Here is an 18,260-nt window from a genome sequence, read left to right on the forward strand (position 1 = left end):
TATTTTGGTTCTTTCCTGATATATAATCCCCAAGTGAAGTTAACTGCTCACTAATCACTCACTAATCTTCAGAGGGCTTTTTAAACTACTGAATATGAAGTTTCTCCACTCAGTCCTCTTTTTAAAATGATCTTTACTTATTATTATTTTCCTTTTAAGCATTTTTCACTGGTATTTTCTTATCTGTATATATGTGTTTTTTAAAATAGTCTTTCTCCCTATCCTTCAAGGTAAGTTATAGTTAAGCGCTATTATCTCCCTAGTGCTTAGAGCAATGACTGACACCTATCAGATGCACAAGACGAGTATTTTAATGGATGAATAAAGTGTTGATAATTTTAATTATCTATATGATCATATATATATGCATATAAAAGTAAATATTCTAAAATTGTTAAGTGCATTATTTTCCTTTGTCCAAAAGAAGGATGTAGGAAAGAAGTAACTTCTTTGCTATAATCACAGATAGGAAATGGTAGTCAAGGAGAAAATGGAAGCAAGTAAATGAATAAAAAGCATAATTAGGAAACTAGTTTCAGGCCCTAGTCCAAGCATACATTTTCCTGTTACTGTACAATACAACATTAACTAAGGTCTGGTTACATGAAGGCAGGGGCAAAGTAAATATTTATCAAACAAATTATTTTTCCTTAGCTGATATTGTTATCCATTAGTGGTAAACTACATTTATCTGATTTTATCTAATTTTATAAATGTTGGTTGTGGCAGCTGAGAAACAAATACAGCTGTTTTCAGTGGCTTGCTTAACGTTTAAATTATTTAAAATGAAGTGTTTGAATTATGATTTTTGTAGAATAATCATCATTGGCATTTGCTTAGTATCTTAGAAATGGAATGTTTATTTGCACATTGATATTTAATTCTCAGAAAATTCCTGTGAGAGAGGTATAAGTAGGCACTGTCTTCATTTAATAGAAAAGATAAGTGACTGCTTTACTTCCCCTGAGCTGCAAGGCACCTAGGCGGAACAAGACCCACTTGGTAAGTTGCTGAATAGGAAACTCTTCATCGATGGTCTTCACATACACATGCTTTGCAAACTGTGAAGTGCTAGACAAGTATTAGTTTTTCTTTGTTAAGCATGTACCTGCAACCATATCTTTCAACATCATACTATATATTATTCTAATGAGTAAAATGTTGAAGATAAGGTATTTGTTAGCTATTCTGCCCTATTTCACAAAATTTATTTCTAAAATGTACCCAACGATGATTTTACTTTATTTTTTTATTGTTCAAGTACTGTTGTCTCCATTTTTCCACCACCACTTTCTACCCACCGCAACTTCCCACCCTCAGTCCCTCCTGGCTTTGGCTTTGTCCTTTGGTCCTTTATACATGTTCCTTGACAACCCTTCCCCTTCTCTCCCTCATTAACCCCCTCCTCTCTTCCCTCTGGTTACTGTCAGTTTGTTCTTTATTTCAATGTCTCTGGTTATATTTTGCTTGCTCATTTATTTATTTTGTTGATTAGGTTCCACTTAGAGGTGAGATCACATGGTATTTGTCTTTCACCGCCTGGCTTATTTCACTTAGCATAATGCTCTCCAGTTCCATCATGACACATGAAGGGTAGGAGCTCCTTATTTCTTTCTGCTGTGTAGTATTCCATTGTATAAATGTACCACAGTTTTTTGATCTACTCATTTGCTGATGGGCTTCCAGCACTTGGCTATTATAAATTGTGCTGCTATGAACATAGGGGTATATAGTTTCTTTCAAATTGGTGTTTCAGGGTTCTTTGGATATAATCCTAGCAGTGGAATTGCTGGATTGAAAGGCAGTTCCATTTTTAATTTTTTGAGGAAATTTCATAATGTTTTCCATAGTATAGCAGCACCAGTCTGCATTCCTACCAACAATTTTAAATGTAAAGTGACAATATCATTGGGCTTTGTTAACTGTTCACAACAAATATTTCCTACTTGTGAGTAGTCAAGTGAATTGTCTCATTTTTTTATAAACAAAAGAAATAAAAGGCTTTATTAAGTAACAATTATTTTGTGTCAGAGATATTGTGATGCTTCACATGTATAAGTTCCAAAGTCCAAAATCTAAATGACTAAAATATCATTGGTATATTTCAATTGATAATAAAACAAGCAGTGCTCTAGAATTTGCAATGGCCACTTATAATGTTACACAATATATTCAGTTGCTTGGAATGTAATCTGGAATTTTGTCTAATGTATCCTACGTAATACGGATTGGAATACATAGATTTTGCATTTGACTTTGCTTTTTCTTGCTTACAGTCCTCTTTATTTTGAAAATATGCTAATTAAATTAGGACTCAAGCTAATATAGAAAAGTATATAAAATTAGCCTTAATCTCTGAAAAAAAATGTTTACAATTCTTTAAGGGTAATCAAAATAAGAGGCAAATAGATAGAAGCCACTAATTCTGATAGCTCAGATTATAAAAAAACATTATAAAAAATTGAAGTAGCCAAGCAGTAGCCAAGGATAATTTAATTAATTTATTTTTTTATATTTTAAAAATATGTTATTTTGCTTATGAATGGAACATATTATGCTCAGAAAACATATTACCTTTATTTGATGAACCTATTTATTTATTTTGCTCTATATTTCATACATCATATGTATGTAATTTTTTTGTTCCATGTAATCTGGCACAATTAAGATATATCAAATGCATTGTAATTCAACAGCTTGCAACAACAAGAACAAAAGCACTTAAAATTAAGTTAGCCAATACAACAAAATCTATGAAATACCTACAAATCAGTTTAACAAGAAACCAACACAAACTATATACCAAAAACTATAAAATTTCGTAGAAGGGCACAAGGAATACTGAAGAAATAATTGAGGGTTCAATCATGTTACTGAATAGGAAGGATTACAGTTTCAAATATATGTCTCTGTATCTTCTGTTGATATAGTCAATGTATTTTTAACATATCCAAGTTATTTGTTAAGTTAATGCTCATGTTCAGCTGGAAAAATAAATATACATGAATATGAAAATAGACCCCCAAGAAGTAATAAGGAGGAGCAAAATAAAAGAAATAGATTATACCATATAACCAAACTATATATCAAAGTCAGAGCAAATATTTACAAATAAATTAGTAGAACTTATTAAAATCTTAAGAAAAAATATATATGCATATATATTTCTAAGGGAAATTAGGGATTAAAAGTGACAGGAAACAGATGGCTTATTTTATAAATGATATTGTGGCAACTAACAATGTATCTGGAAAAAAGTTTAAAATTAGATCTTTACCTCACATTAACTATTTTAATTGATTTATAAGGCTTAAAGAATACTTTAAAGCAGAGAAACACTGGCAGAAAACAAACAAATTTTATTTTCCAATTTAGTGGTTGGAAAATCTTTTAAGATATGAATGAAACTTAGAAACCATAGAGGGAAAGATAAATTTGCCAAAAAAAACCCACAAATATAAAACAACTACAAAAACTCTATATAGTAAAAGATTCTCATAGACAATGCTGGAAAATATCTTAGTTCAGATCCTCTGAAAGAAAATCCCAAGTGAGAACCGGGAGTGGGGGTTGAGGCCAGAGTGCAGGAGACAATGTGGAGAAAACAAGGAGGCCATATGGGTAGGAAGAGCATTGAACTTTCAACTGCACAGTTATAAGATAATTTCTGCAAGTTTGATACAGAGTCCTCAAGACAAAGTCACACAGAAAACCCTCAGTTCTCACTGGAATGGGTATAAGTAGCCCCACCTGCTGAGTCACTGGCTGGGGGCAGCTCTTGGGAACATCTTAGGTAAGTGAAGCTAGCAGTTGATCCTGTGGGGAAACACTGGGACATGAGTCAATATTCTTCCTCACTGAGAGAGACCTGAGAGACACATTTCAGTTTCCATTTTATAAAATAGGGGAAAAAGGACAAACATAAATCATTAATAATAATATACCCATTAGAAAAGCATAAAAATATGAGCAGACCTAGATGTAAAAAGTATTAGGGGGACCCATCCCCCAAAACATAATTATGTTCTGGAAGGTTAGCCCCTTGTGGTACAGACTTCCCCCACTAAGTAATTGTTCTAGGAACCTATCTGAATCAGTGTGCCAGCTGGTGTTACTGTGAGAGGCTGCATTTAGTGAAGTTTTTTGGAAGACTCTTTCAACATGTTTGCCCATTTCATGATGGGTGATTTACCAATGCACTTGCCCACACATCAATGAGTGTAGCAGTTTTTGACCAAAAACAGTGTGACCCCATGCTCCACCCTGCCTATTCATCCAACCTTACCCCATGTGGCTTTTATTTGTTTCCCCAGATGAAAAAAAATCCTCAAAAGGAAACTTTTTGCTGATGTGGAAGCAGTGAAACAAAAAACAGCAGAAGCACTCAAAGGCAACAAAATCACGGAGTTCAGAAACTGTTTTGAACTGAGAGGAAATGTCTTAATAGGTGTACTGCATCAAATGGAAAGTACTTTGAAGGTGGCCAAAGTTTAAACACGTAAGAATACACAATTTTTTAATAAATAAATTCCACTTGTGGGGTCCTCCCTTGTATATTTATATCATTCAAAAAATCTATGAAAATATGCTTAACATTTTTAAAAAAAGAACTTTTTTCATCAAAAAAAGAAAAAAGTCAAGTGTCAGTTTAATACAAATTTTCACCCACCAGATAAACAAAAACATTAAAAGATTTAAATTTGTTAGTATTATATATGGCAGTAAGCAACTCTGAAGGGCAGCTGTGCCATAATTCTAAAAATGAAATCAATAGCTTTTTTTAATGAACAAGGTAGCTTTCAGTTTTCTAGTGCAACATTATTTATGATGGTGAAAATATTTCAGATATCATAAATGTCCACCATTAAAAGAATGACTAGGTAAAATATTGAAAATTACTTATAATACCCCAGTTTCTAAATCAATGAAAGATGTACAATTCCCAACTCACTGATTATTTTGGTGTGTGTGGATGTAGATATGACATTTAAAGTACTTGTAATATGGGCCGACATATAGTATGTACTCAGTATTTTATAACACTCATTAACACTATGGAATAATATGGAACTAAAAATGAATTAGATACATAAGCATATACTACTGAAATGAAAATAATTTTTTATTTTAATTGACTGAAAAGAGTACGTGGCAGAAAATCGATAGGTTAGAATGTATATTCATGTACACTGAAAAACGTCTGAACAGATAATCTATTAACTGTTAATGGTAATTCACTCTGGAGAATGGGAAGAAGTTAAAGGTGAGGCTTTCACTATTTATTAAATAAGTTCTACATTTTTATTGTAGTTTAAAAACAGCAGCATTTAAAAATTAATTTATGAGTTTGAGAAAAAAGAATATTAGTAATATTCCAATAATATAAGAATACATTAAAGTTAACTACTGTGCACTTAAGAAACAAACCAATGTGTTTTGAAACTATTTCACTTAAAATATGTTAAATATAGCCCAAATATCATTTACCCAATGTATTTTCATCCTTTGAAAGAGAGAATACATGTTTGCTTTTGATTTGTTTTGTGTTTTTACTGTGAAGCCTTAATGTTTTTACAAATTTGGTATTTCAAGGTCATTATAAGAATGGAAAATGTAAGTCTAATCAGGAATTTGTCATGTAGTTTGAAGTTAAAAAGTGAATACAAATTCTGTAACCAAAATTCTTACAATATTTTTAGCACTACCTTTATTGTATGTTGTTGTGTGGGTTGCTTGTGCTGGGCTGACCAATTGAAAAAAAAAAGATTACTGTAAACACAAACAGTGTCCCCCCTTTTTTTTATTCTGGAAAATGCTTGCCAAGCCATTTGCTTCAAGCATTTTATATAAATCATAGCAGCTTCCAGGATGACCATTTGGTTGTGTATACGATTTAAAATGAAACATATATAATATTCTATTTATTTGGATAGAATAATTGAAATATGGAGCATTTATGCTCCCAAACTTTCCCAACAAGAATGCTTTTCTGGTCTTGGCTGCTGTGGCTCAGTAGACTGAGTGCTGGCTTGCCAACCAAAGGGTCACTGGTTCAACTCCCAGTCAGGGCACATGCCTGGGTTGCAAGCCAGGTCCCCAGTAGGGGGAGCATGAAAGGCAACCACACATTGATGTTTCTCTCTCTCTCTTTCTCCCTCCCTTCCCCTCTCTAAAAATAAATAAATAAAATCTTTAAAAAAAGAATGCTTTTCTGCAATTTGGTAATTTTGAAGGAATCTCCCTTCTAGTTGCTAAGCTTTTAGTGTCTGAATCAAACCTGAATCTGGCCATGTCTGTGTTTCACAATTTTTCCTGATCTGTGTGGAAAATAAGGACACACATATAAAAAGAAAAACATGTGGGGAGGTTTGGGAGGGGGTGAGAAGAGACAACAACAGATATTTTAATGACCCCCAAGTTCCCCATCTAATTGTTTCAATTGGAATTTCTCTTATGAATTGTAGGATAAGGGAGGAGAAAGGGTTGAGAGTAACACAACTCTTATTCTCAGAGAATAGACTGAGAGCTCTATGATAATGGTGGCTTGTTCTTTTGGTCAATGTACCACCTATAGACATACAAAAAAGATACTTTAAGCAAGTTAATGATGCTTTTCCTGTGGTTCCCATAGGAAGTAATTATTAACTTATTTGCCAACTAAAGTGTCTGTAGTTTTCATTAATCTTTTCTTCTCAATGTGTTACTGAAAAGAAACTACCCAACAATTACAGTTGCAGTGCCCAGGAAACCTAAGAAATATTACTGGTAAGAACTTTTTAAATTTCATTTATCTCCTGTATCTAAGGCATACCACAGTAACAAGTGATGCAAAATATCCTTTTCATCATAATTTGACATAGACTTACATATAGCATTTAAATAATCCCATTCAGTATACAACAAGAAACTGTTTTTAATGACTATTGTTAATTTAACAGTTACCTTGGCAAAGTAAAGAAAAGCAGATTCATGAACTATAAGGCAATTCCAGATAATGTGCCCCTTTCTATACGTGGTGAAAGCAGAATTCTAAAGTTTTCCCATGTGCCTACATGTCTTATTTTCTTAGATTTCAATATTTAAAGTCTATAACCATAATACATAGTTATAATTTTCACATACAGATTTTCATACTTACACATTTTAATTACAAAATGGAAAAAGGCAATTCAAGTCCTGCTAGAAACTTGAAATATTAACCCTGAAGTCAATTTTTAAAAAAATAATTAAATGAACATCTGCATAATTTTGTCTTTGTTCCCAGACTCAAGTTTTCTCATAAAAGAAGAAAAGAAGTTGAACAACATATTTTTAAAATTCTTTTTTAGCTTCAAAATATTATGAAGTGATGATTCAAGACATATAATTTAGCTGTGGTGAATAATAATTGCTTCCCCATTATTTAGAAAGAACATATACCAGTTAATCTTTTTTGAAAAGTATAATTGCAGTAAGTGCTTTTACCTTTCTATTATTTTATTATTGTAGATTCATAAAGTTGCTCTGACATAAATTTAGCAAGTGCCCTTAAAATAATGGGGTAAGCAGAATACTTGTGAAGTCATGTTGATAACTAAGATACCTCTTTTTTCAGAATCTTGTGATTAATTCTTTATTGCTCTCTTGGCTTTCTTAAATTTTAATGTAGTTTATAGATTTATAAATATATACATACATATGTATAAGTGTATACATATGTAGGTATGTGCATGTAAATAATAAAAATGTTCAATTGACTTAACTAAAGAAAGGGTTTTTCTATTGCTATTTTCCATGAGGAATGCTTAAAAGGAGAATGTCTCCAACTGAAATGGAGTCAACAACATTCCGTTGATCCTCACAGAAATGCATTTCTCACTATTCTTGGGATTAGAAATCTGAGATCAAGGTGCTATCACAGCTGGGTTCTGGTGGGAGCCCTTTTCTAGGTTTCAGGCTGCCAACTTCTTGTTTTCTCATGTGGCAGACAGAGGCTTGGCCCTCCTTTCACGAGAGCATTGCTCCCATTCATGAGAGCTCTACCACAGAACCAAGTGAACTGCCAAAAACTCCACCTCTAAATATCATCATATTTGGGATTAGATTTCAACATGTGAATTTGAGGGAATACGAACATTCATTCCTTATCATTGTTCTTTCTGCAGATATTTCCAAGAGCTTGTACTGGGTGATTCTTGCATCTGATTGGCCAAAATTATTTGCCATGGCCACACCTAGTTGCAAGTGTTCAAAGAAGACCAATTTTATCTGGGTGTATTCTTCCACCCTCAACAAACTGAGGTTATTAAAAAGACAATGAAAATGGATATTGAGTAAGCAGTCACAAGAATATACCACAACACATCACCAGTGCCAAGGAAATTAAATTGTCTTATTCTCAAAGAAGGATTCCAAATGCAAATAGGCTGGCCATGAATTACTGAAAGGGAAGAATCGTTCACATTGATTATTAAGTTTTCATTTGTGGTTTATCTTTTCTTAATGTACATAACGATGCTCTTCTCTACTGCTTTTTATAGGCCATGGTTTTTATGGTGAAAATAGCAGGCTAAATTTAGAGAAATGGCATAAAATATATATATGAATGGCATGGAAACAGGCTTACTGATGTAAACTTTTTGAAAAGCTTACCACTTGGAGCTATTCATTTTCTTTCATGATGGTACCTGCAGAGTTTGTATACATTTTCCAAGATTTTGCCAGTGAGACTTGTATTTGTTCTCACAACTTGGTGACATATTAAAGTTAGTTGTTATTAACCCTGCCTTACAGATGAGAAAACTGATGTTTGGAGTTACTGACTCTAGATGATGGTCTTTTCTGAGCATATAAAGTTGTAAACTTTCTTATGGATTAGAATGTATTAATAATAAAAATTGTACTCATGAATCTGAGTCCCTATTGCACATGAATAGAGAGGACGTAACTGTTCAGATACACAAAGATAGGAGTTATTCTGTAAGGGATGTAAGGATTGAGCTATGTTTAAAAACATGAACAAATAACCATTACTGAGGCCTGTTGTTCCTCAGCCTCTCCTGTGCCATTCAAACAGCACATTGCTATTTGGCTAAACTATAAATAATTTATAGTGTATAAATATCAATAAAAATTAGAGTAAAATATTCCTGTTATTTATAGCTATATGGATTGTTCAAGCTAGATCTCTATTCCTTAATAACTGGTGTAATTGAGAAACACTAAAAATCATAAGAATTTTTAAAAACCTACATTTTTGAGCCTTTATACAAACCAGGATAGAGACTGGGTCTATTTGATGATGAAGTTATTATTTTTTTAATAACCACTTGAAGATATATTTTTATTGATTCTAAGAGAGAGGAAGGGAGATAGAGAGAAACATTGATGGGAGAGAGAAACATTGATCAATTGCCTTCCATATGTTCCCTGACAAAGGATCAAACCCGCAGCCTAGGTATATTCCCTGACTGGGAATCGAATCTGCAACCTACTGGTGCACAGGCCAATGCTCCCATCAACTAAGCCACTTAGCCAGGGCAGTTATTATTCTCAGTCGTCATGATAACCCTTAGTGGTATGCATTGCTATTCTAATTTTTTAAAACATTTATTGAATTTATTGGGGGTGACATTTGTTAATAAAATTATATCAGTTTCAGGTTTACAATTCTATGATATATCACCTGTATATTATATTCTATATTCACCACCCAAAGTCAAGTCTCCTCCCATCACCATTTATTTTCCCCCCATATCATTTTCTACCTCTTTCCATTCCCCTTTCCCTCATAATCACCATACTGTTGTACATGTCTATGAAGGTTTTTTTTTTAATACCTTAACCTTCTTTGCTCAGCCCCTCCAGCCCTTCTCCTCTAAGAGCTATTAGTCTCTTTTCTGTATCTCTGAGTCTGTTTCTATTTTTTTTGTTTATTTTTCATTAAAATACTTTCAAAGGACATAAAATATGTCCTTTGCACATATATTCATTTTTTGTGTTTGTTACTCTTTGTTTCATATAAATGAAGTCGAATGGTATTTGCCTTTTCTGCCTGGCTTACTTCACTTAGCATAATCCTCTCCAGGTTTATCCAAGCTGTCACAAAGGTAAGATTTACTTTTTTATAATGACTGAGTAGTATTCCATTGTGTAAATGTAGTGTAGCGTTTTTATCCATTCATCCACTGATAGGCACTTGGGCCAATTCTAAATCTTGGTTATTATAAATAATATCACAATGAACATAGGGATGCATACATGTATATTCTTTTGAATCAGTATTTTTAGTTTCTTCAGCTACCTTCCCAGAAATGGAATAGCTGGGTCATAAGGCAGTTCCATTTTTTTTTTTTTTGAGGAAACCCCATAATGTTTCCACAGTGGCTATACCAATCTACATTCCCATCAGCAGTGCACTAGGATTCCCTTTTCAACACATCCTTGCCAACTCTTGTTGTTTAGTGGTTTATTGATGATGGCATTTCTGACAGGTATGAGGTTATATCTCATTGTGCTTTTACATAATTTGCATTTCTCTGATGATTATTGATGTTAAGTAAGCATCTTTTCATGTCAATGGCCATCTGTATATTCTTTTTTGAAGAAGTGCCTATTCAGGTCCTTTGCACATATATTCATTTTTTGTGTGTGTTACTCTTTCTTTTTAAATATTTTATTTATTTATTTTTAGAGAGAGAGGAAGAGAAGGAGAAAGAGAGGGAGAGAAACATCAATGTGTGGTTGCCTCTCACACACCCTCTACTGGGGACATGGCTCACAACCCAGGCATGTGTCCTGACTGGGAATCGAACTAGCAACCCTTTCGTTTGCCAATTGGCACTCAATCCACTGAGCCACACCAGTCAGGACTGTGTTATTCTATTTTAGAATAAGGAAGCAGGGAATATAAAGTCATTTGTCCAAGACAGAATTGGGATTCTACTGCAAATCTATAAAAGGTAAACCTCTGAACTTTTTATATTACATCTTACAGCCTCCTTACAGTTTTACTCCTCACTGATATTCAGTGATCATCATCATCATTATCATTATGTCTTCTATGTAGGCTCATTTTCTTCCAAATCTTTGAGTAAACTGATACCATCTTGTCAATTTCTCCTTTAAAATACTTCTGGAGGCGATCACTTCTTTTGGATTGCCCTTTTAAAAACATTTAAACATTTGTGCGAAATTTTAGTGCATTTTGTTTCATAGCACCTCCTTTTTATGGTCTTCTTTCCAAATTTCCACTGCTGATATAAGGTAAATTAATTTTTCTAAGTTTATTTTCAGCAGACATGTTTGGCATTGCCTGGGATACACCCACTCCTCCCATCTCCCACAGTTTGCTTACATGTATCACAATGCATTTTTTAAACGAAATTTATGCTTACATTTTTGCAATACAGTAACATCTTTTTCAGTTAGGGATCATTTAGTTGGAAGAAACATAAATCACCAACCCAAGTTTGAGTTCATTAGAGCGAGCATCTCTTTATTTGAATTCAAGTAGAGAAGACAAACTTTAGCTGACCTTCTTATGGGCTTAACTGGAGATCGGGGTAAAGTCAGGAGATTAGTCACACTTCTTGATGACTGCTTGGCCTTTTTTCTCTCCTTATCTTTCAGTCTCTCTCTTCCTTTTCCTCTTTGTGGTCAATTCTTTCTGCTAAAGCATGGCTGAATAGATTTGCCTGCCCCAAATCTATATGACCCAAGTGATCCCCAACATATTTTCTTGGGGCTATGTTTTCTGAACCTTAGTATTGATCTCCTGGGAAGATAATATGTGGGAAATAAGAGGATGTTCTGTTTACCCATGGTTCAGATTTCCCCTTCTGGCATAATTAGCTATAGTCACCCAGAAAGTGTTACAAATAGGGTATCATTAGAGGGAGCTGTTGATAAGAAGTAGTTTCAAAGCAGAGATGTGGTTTTGGCATTCACCCCAAAATTTAGTACTTTGAACACTTAACAGAGTAGCAATAAAAGATAAAATATCCAGCAAGGGAAGCTGAGCAGTACAGTTCATCCATATTCTTTATAATAGCAAAAATTAACTCTCAAATGCTTACTATTTACCAGTGTTTTGCATATCACATTCCTCACACCAATCTTGTGAGCAAGATATCATGATTAACATTTTACAGGGAAGGAAGCTAATGGAAATTTATCATTTCCTTGTTTTATAGGGAAGGACATTAAATGCATAAGGAAAATGAAAGAATTATACTGTTTAGAGAAACCAAATTATTTACACACACTAGCAAATAGAAAAACAGGGATTTGAACCTAGGCAATTGGCTTCTGAATCCACAATCATACATTTCAAACCACATTGTCTTCCATAACCATTTTTAAGGAAAGTAATTATCTTCTTGCCAGAGTTACCAGATGATAGGTCTGATAACATTATCCAACTTAAAGCATTTGGTTCACTATTTTAACATTTTAGAGTTTGCCTCTTGTGCATAAACATTAAAATGTGGGAAAGTAAGATCAGGCAGAAAGACAAAGTTCTTAATGACAAGACAATTTAAGAAACTATATTTTCAGAAAACTGAGGTTGAAGGTGACTAAAAGCCACTTGAGACAGATGGCTCTTTGGTGGTCTATATGATGCACATTGGTGGTTTCTCTTTTGTTACACTTGAACAAATGTCGAAACCACTAAAGCCACTTAGGAAATTGGCACTTGTAATAGGAATAGAGTCAGCTCCTTATCTTGGGAATCCTCTACCATGGAGAAGAGTCATCTCAGAAAAAAAAATGCTTGAAAAATCCAAAAGGGGGGGAAATAACTCACAAACATTCTCTATTGAAGTGTCATCTCTCCTTAAGAGATTTCTATTTTAAATACAAAATAGTGTTAAGTAATAAAATAGAGACTAACTACAAAGGGAAGTAAGCCTCTCTCCTTTCGCACTCCATTGCACCTTTCTTTCTGTACTTCAAAAAAAATTACAATTTTCAAGTTAACAATTGCATTTTTAAAATACAACATTATATTAGTTTCAGGTGTATACCCCAGTGATTTGACATTATATAACTTACTAATTGATTATGCCAATAAATCTCATACTCATCTGACACCATGTGGAGTTGTTAGAATACTATTGACTATATTCCCTATGCTATACTTTGCATTCCTGTGAATGCTGTTTCAAAACAATTTGTACTCTTCCCAACCCATGTCTTATTTCACAACCATTAAAATGTTCTCTGTATCTATGAGTTTATTTCTGTTCTGCTTATTCATTCATTTTGTTTTACAGATATCATTATTGATAGATATGTATTCATTGCCATTTTAATGTTCATATTTTTATCTTTTCTTCCTGTTCTTCTTCTTCCTCTTCCTCCTTTTTTCTGCTTTCTCTTTCTCTCCTCCTCCTTCTCCTCCTCCTTCTTCTTCTTAAAAAAGACCCTTTAACATTTCATATAATACCAGTTTGTTAGTGATGAACTCTTTTACCTTTTTCTTGTCTGGGAAGAATATGTCCTTGCATTCTAAATGATAGCTTTACTGGGTAATCTTGGTTGTAGGTCTTTGGTTTTCTTCAGTTGAATACTTGCCAATCCCTTCTGGCCTAAAAAAATTCTGTTGAGAAATCAACTGAGAATCTTATGAAAGCTCCCTTTTAGTTAAGTAACTGCTTTCTTTGCTGATCTTAAGATTCTCTCTTTGTCTTTAAACTTTGGCATTTTAATTATGTCGTGTCTTGGAGTGGGCCTCTTTGCATCCATCTTGTTTGGGACTCTCTGTGCTTCCTCGACATGCATGTCTATTTCCTTCACCAGGTTAGGGATTTTTTTTGGCATTATTTTTTCAAATGATTTTTCAATTTCTTCCTCTGCTTCATTTCCTTTCAGCACCCCATGCAAATTTTGGTATGCTTAAAGATGACCTAGAAGCTCCAGTTTACACTATCCTCATTCTTTTTAATTCTTTTTTATTTTTGCTGTTCTGATTGGGTATTTTTTAATTCCTTATATTCCAAATCACTGATTTGATTCTCAGCTTTATCTACTTTATTCTTCATTCTCTATAAATTATTATTCATTTCAGTTAGTGCATACTTAACTTATAACAGGTTCTTTCTTATGGTTTCCATGTCCTTTTTTATGCTCTTGAAGTTTTCACTAAGTTTACTGAGCATTCTTATAACCAGTGTTTTGAACTCAGCATTTAGTAGAGTGAAAGACAGATGTATTTTTATACAGAATATCTTACCTTTAACAACTTATAAGCCTAAAAGTTAGGGAAGTGTCTATTCAGGTCCTTTGACCATTTTTTAATTGCACTATTTGTTTTGTTGGTGTTGAGTTTTGTAAGTTCTTTATAAATTTTGGATATTAACCCCTTAACAGATGTATCTATGAATATATTCTCCCATTCCTTGGGTTGTCATTTTACTTTGTTGATTTTTTTTTACTTTGCAAAAACCTTTTATTTTGATGTAGTCCCATTTGTTTATTGTTTAATTTGTTTCCCTTGCTTGGGAATATATATCCAATAAAATATTGCTATGAGCAATGTCTGAGATTTTGCTGCCTATATTTTCTTCTATGATTTTTATGGCCTTTGGTCTAACATTTAAGTTCAATCCATTTTGAATTTTTTCTTCTGCATAATATAAGATGGTAATCTAGTTTCATTTTTTGTACCTATGTCTAATTTTACCAACGCCATTTATTGAATAAACTGTCTTTAGCTCATTGTATGTGCTTTCTTCCTAGAGGACATACAGATGGCCAATGGACATATGAAAAGATGCTTAATGTCACTAATCAGAGAAATGCAAATTAAAATCACAATGAGACATTATCTCACACCTGTCTGATTAGCTATCATCAATAAATCAACAAAGAGCAAGTGCTGGAGAGGATGTTGAGAGAAGAAAACCATTTTGCACTATTGGTGGGAAAGCAGACAGGTACAGCAACTGTGGAAAACAGTATGGAAATACCACCAAAAATTAAAAATGAACCTGCCTTTTGCTCCAGTGATCCGACTTCTAGAAATATATCTGAAGGAACCCAAAACACTAAGTCAAAACAATGTCAGTACCCCTATGTTCACTGCAGCATTATTTACAATCACTGAGATATAGAAACAGCCTAAGTGTCCATCAGTAGATGAATGGATAAAACAACTGTGAGACATTCACACAGAGGAATACTACTCAGCCATAAAAGAAAGTTTTACCTTTTGCAAGAATATGAATGGACCTGCAGAACATTATGCTGAAGTGAAATAAGCCAGTCAGAGAAAGACAAATACCACATGATTTCACTCATATGTAGAATCTAATGAACTGAACAAACAAGAAAAATAGAGACAGACTCACAGGGAGCAGGATGACAGCTAATGTGGGTGGGGGAGGAAGGTTAGAGGATGGAGAGATTGAATAAAAAGGCAAAAGGACTCATGGACATGGAAAGTAGTGTAGTGATTACGAGGTGAAGGGGTTATAAGGGACTAAATGGTAATGGGGAAATACAATAAAAATGAAAACCAGTAAAACTAAAAATTAAATAAATGAAATTTGTTTTGTCACTTAGTTTTAAATATCTGATGGAGCATATTATTGTAGTTAGAACTTTAATGACTAATTTATCAGAATTTGAAACCATATAGTTATCAAGTTGTTATAAGGATACAATTAATTATACACTCAGTATTTGTGCTTGTAAACCATAGGCTTTAGTTGAGGAAACACACAGTGATTCATATAAGTTATACCATACTTTTGCATATACCCTAATAAAATGTTAGTACAAAATCAACAGGGTGCAGATATGTACTTCTGCAATGAGACTTAAGTGTACTAAATCTTAAAGTGTTAACAGAAAAACAAATACATTTTTAAATTTTCACCCGTTATCCCCCTCCACCCTCTCCTCTGGTTACTGGCAGTTTGTTCTTTATTTCAACATCTCTGGTTATATTTTGCTTGCTTGTTTATTTTATTCATTAGGTTCCACTTATAGGTGAGATCATATGGTATTTGTCTTTCACCATCTGGCTTATTTCAGTTAGCATAATGCTCTCCAGTTCCATCCATGCTGCCCTGAAGTGTAGGAGCTTCTTATTTCTTTTCTGCTGAGGTATGACTTCACACTAGTCAGAATGGCTATTATAAACAAATCAACAAACAACAAGTGCTGGCAAGGTTGTAGAGAAAAGGGAATCCTAGTGCACTGTTGGTGGGAATGCAGACAGGTGTAGCCACTGTGGAAATCAGAATTCCTTCTTTCTGTTGTGTAGTATTTGGTTGTGTAAATGTGCCACAGTTTTTTGATCCACTCATTTACTGATGAGCACTTAAGTTGCTTCCAGCACTTGGCTATTGTAAATTGTGCTGCTACAAACATCAGGAGAAAGAAGGGGAAGAGTCATCAAGGAACCTGTATAAAGTACCCATGGACAAAGCGAAAGGGGGTTAGGACTGAGCAGGGGAGGTGGAGGTGGGTGGGATGGGGGGAAGTGGTAGTGGGAAAATGGAGACAACTGTACTTGAACAACAATGAGAAAAATTTTTAAATGTGAAAAAAGAAAAAGAAGAGGAAGAGAGAGAGACCACCAAGGAAAGGCCATGGGAGCACATAGTGAGAAGGGAGCCACCTACAAGGGAACTGTCACCAGGCACCAAATACACTGGCACCTAGATCTTAAGCTCCCAGTCTCCAGAACCATGAGAAATAAATGTCTATTGTCTAAGATCCTCAGTCTTGGGTATTTTGCTATAGCAGCATGAGTGAAGACGCCACCCTCCCAGGATTGTGTGTACATATATTTAATTAGAAAAAATATATATATTAATTTAAAAACAGTAAAAAAAGGAATTGTAAGGACAAAAATGTGGTGATTATTGGGGGGAGGGGGATATACAGGGACTATATAGGAATGGAAAAAAATACAAGAAAGAGTAATCAGAAAAATTAAAAAAAATGTTCAACAATTTATGTACTCACAATAGAAGCCACTTTTCTACTTTTAAATCTTTTCAATTTGAATTATTAAAACCTAGAATTTTAGTGGGCCACTTGCTTTGATACAGATGTACCTTTTAATTTTTTAAAGGTTATTCCTGGAGCACAATTTTGAGTCATTTATCTAATTTTAGAAAAATAATATGCTTGTGCAAAACATTTAAAAACCACATATTTGAACTTTCTTGAACTATTTTACTTCTGGCATTATTTAGTTATTATTTTGTCCTTAGTGAATGAAAACAATTTCTGTTAAGAGAGACACAATTTTCAAAATGAATATTTACAAATTTAATTACAACATGATGGGTGATCTGTATATATTTTTAAAATATACAAAAAACTTTTTCTATACTTTAATTTTGCAAAACTATTCATTTAATATATATAGCTGGGGATCAGATAAGGTGAAAAATAAAAAAGTTACTATGAAACTCCACTTAGAGTATTGTAAAAATTTTCACATAATAATTATTTGACTTAGCTTCTTTTATAAATTCTGTGTAGAGTCTACTGAAAGTAAAGGGAACACTTTAAACAAGAAAGAATACTTATCTACACTCAGAATATATCTCAAAAAATTTAAATTATGTATATTTAAAATATATACTTTGGTAATAAACAATAAAAATAAAAATAAAACAATTTAAAATAGCTCTAGGTATCATAACATATTTTTACATATATAATACAATATTAGGATATATGGGTAGATACCCACATATATATACATACACATATATATGCACATATATGCACACACACTTACATACAACACTTTTTTACACTATTACTTATGTAGCTCCTATACCAAAGACATCATATTCAAGGGCAGGAAAGGGCTGCAAAGTGTTTAGTTTACACCTTTCTTGACACAACATTCCACTTACATACAACTTTTGCATTTTAATTCATATTATAAAAGAATACATTTCTTTGTTTAAATATTTTTGAGAAAAAAATACACTAAATAGAAACATTGGCATTGAAATGCAATTATTTCCAGTATGAATTCTGCTATTTCTGTTGATTTTGCTTTCTAATTCTGATATTTTGGGGGAGCTTTTTTAAAGTATATTTTATTGATTATGCTATTATAGTTGTTCTATTTTTTCTCCCCTTTATTCCCCTCTGCCCTGCAACTCCCATCTGCCAGCATTCCCTTAGCTCCCCACTTAGATCATGTCCGTGGGTTGTACATATAAGTTCTTTGGCTTCTCCATTTCCTATACCATTCTTAACCTCTTCTGTCTATTTTGTACCTACCAATTGTGCTTCTTATT

The 18,260-nt window shown here is 33.4% G+C and overlaps 1 non-coding gene across 1 annotated transcript; it reads right to left on the reverse strand.

The window, feature by feature from the left end:
* Window positions 1-17,762: 17,762 nt before the first annotated feature.
* Window positions 17,763-17,904, reverse strand: LOC123820300. Its single transcript, XR_006785935.1, has one exon. It is a non-coding gene; the product is annotated as a small nucleolar RNA SNORA13 (small nucleolar RNA).
* Window positions 17,905-18,260: the final 356 nt, after the last annotated feature.

This window comes from Phyllostomus hastatus, unplaced genomic scaffold (assembly GCF_019186645.2).
Source record: "Phyllostomus hastatus isolate PE091 unplaced genomic scaffold, TTU_PhHast_1.1 phas_contig_34, whole genome shotgun sequence".
NCBI classification, from domain to species: domain Eukaryota; kingdom Metazoa; phylum Chordata; class Mammalia; order Chiroptera; family Phyllostomidae; genus Phyllostomus; species Phyllostomus hastatus.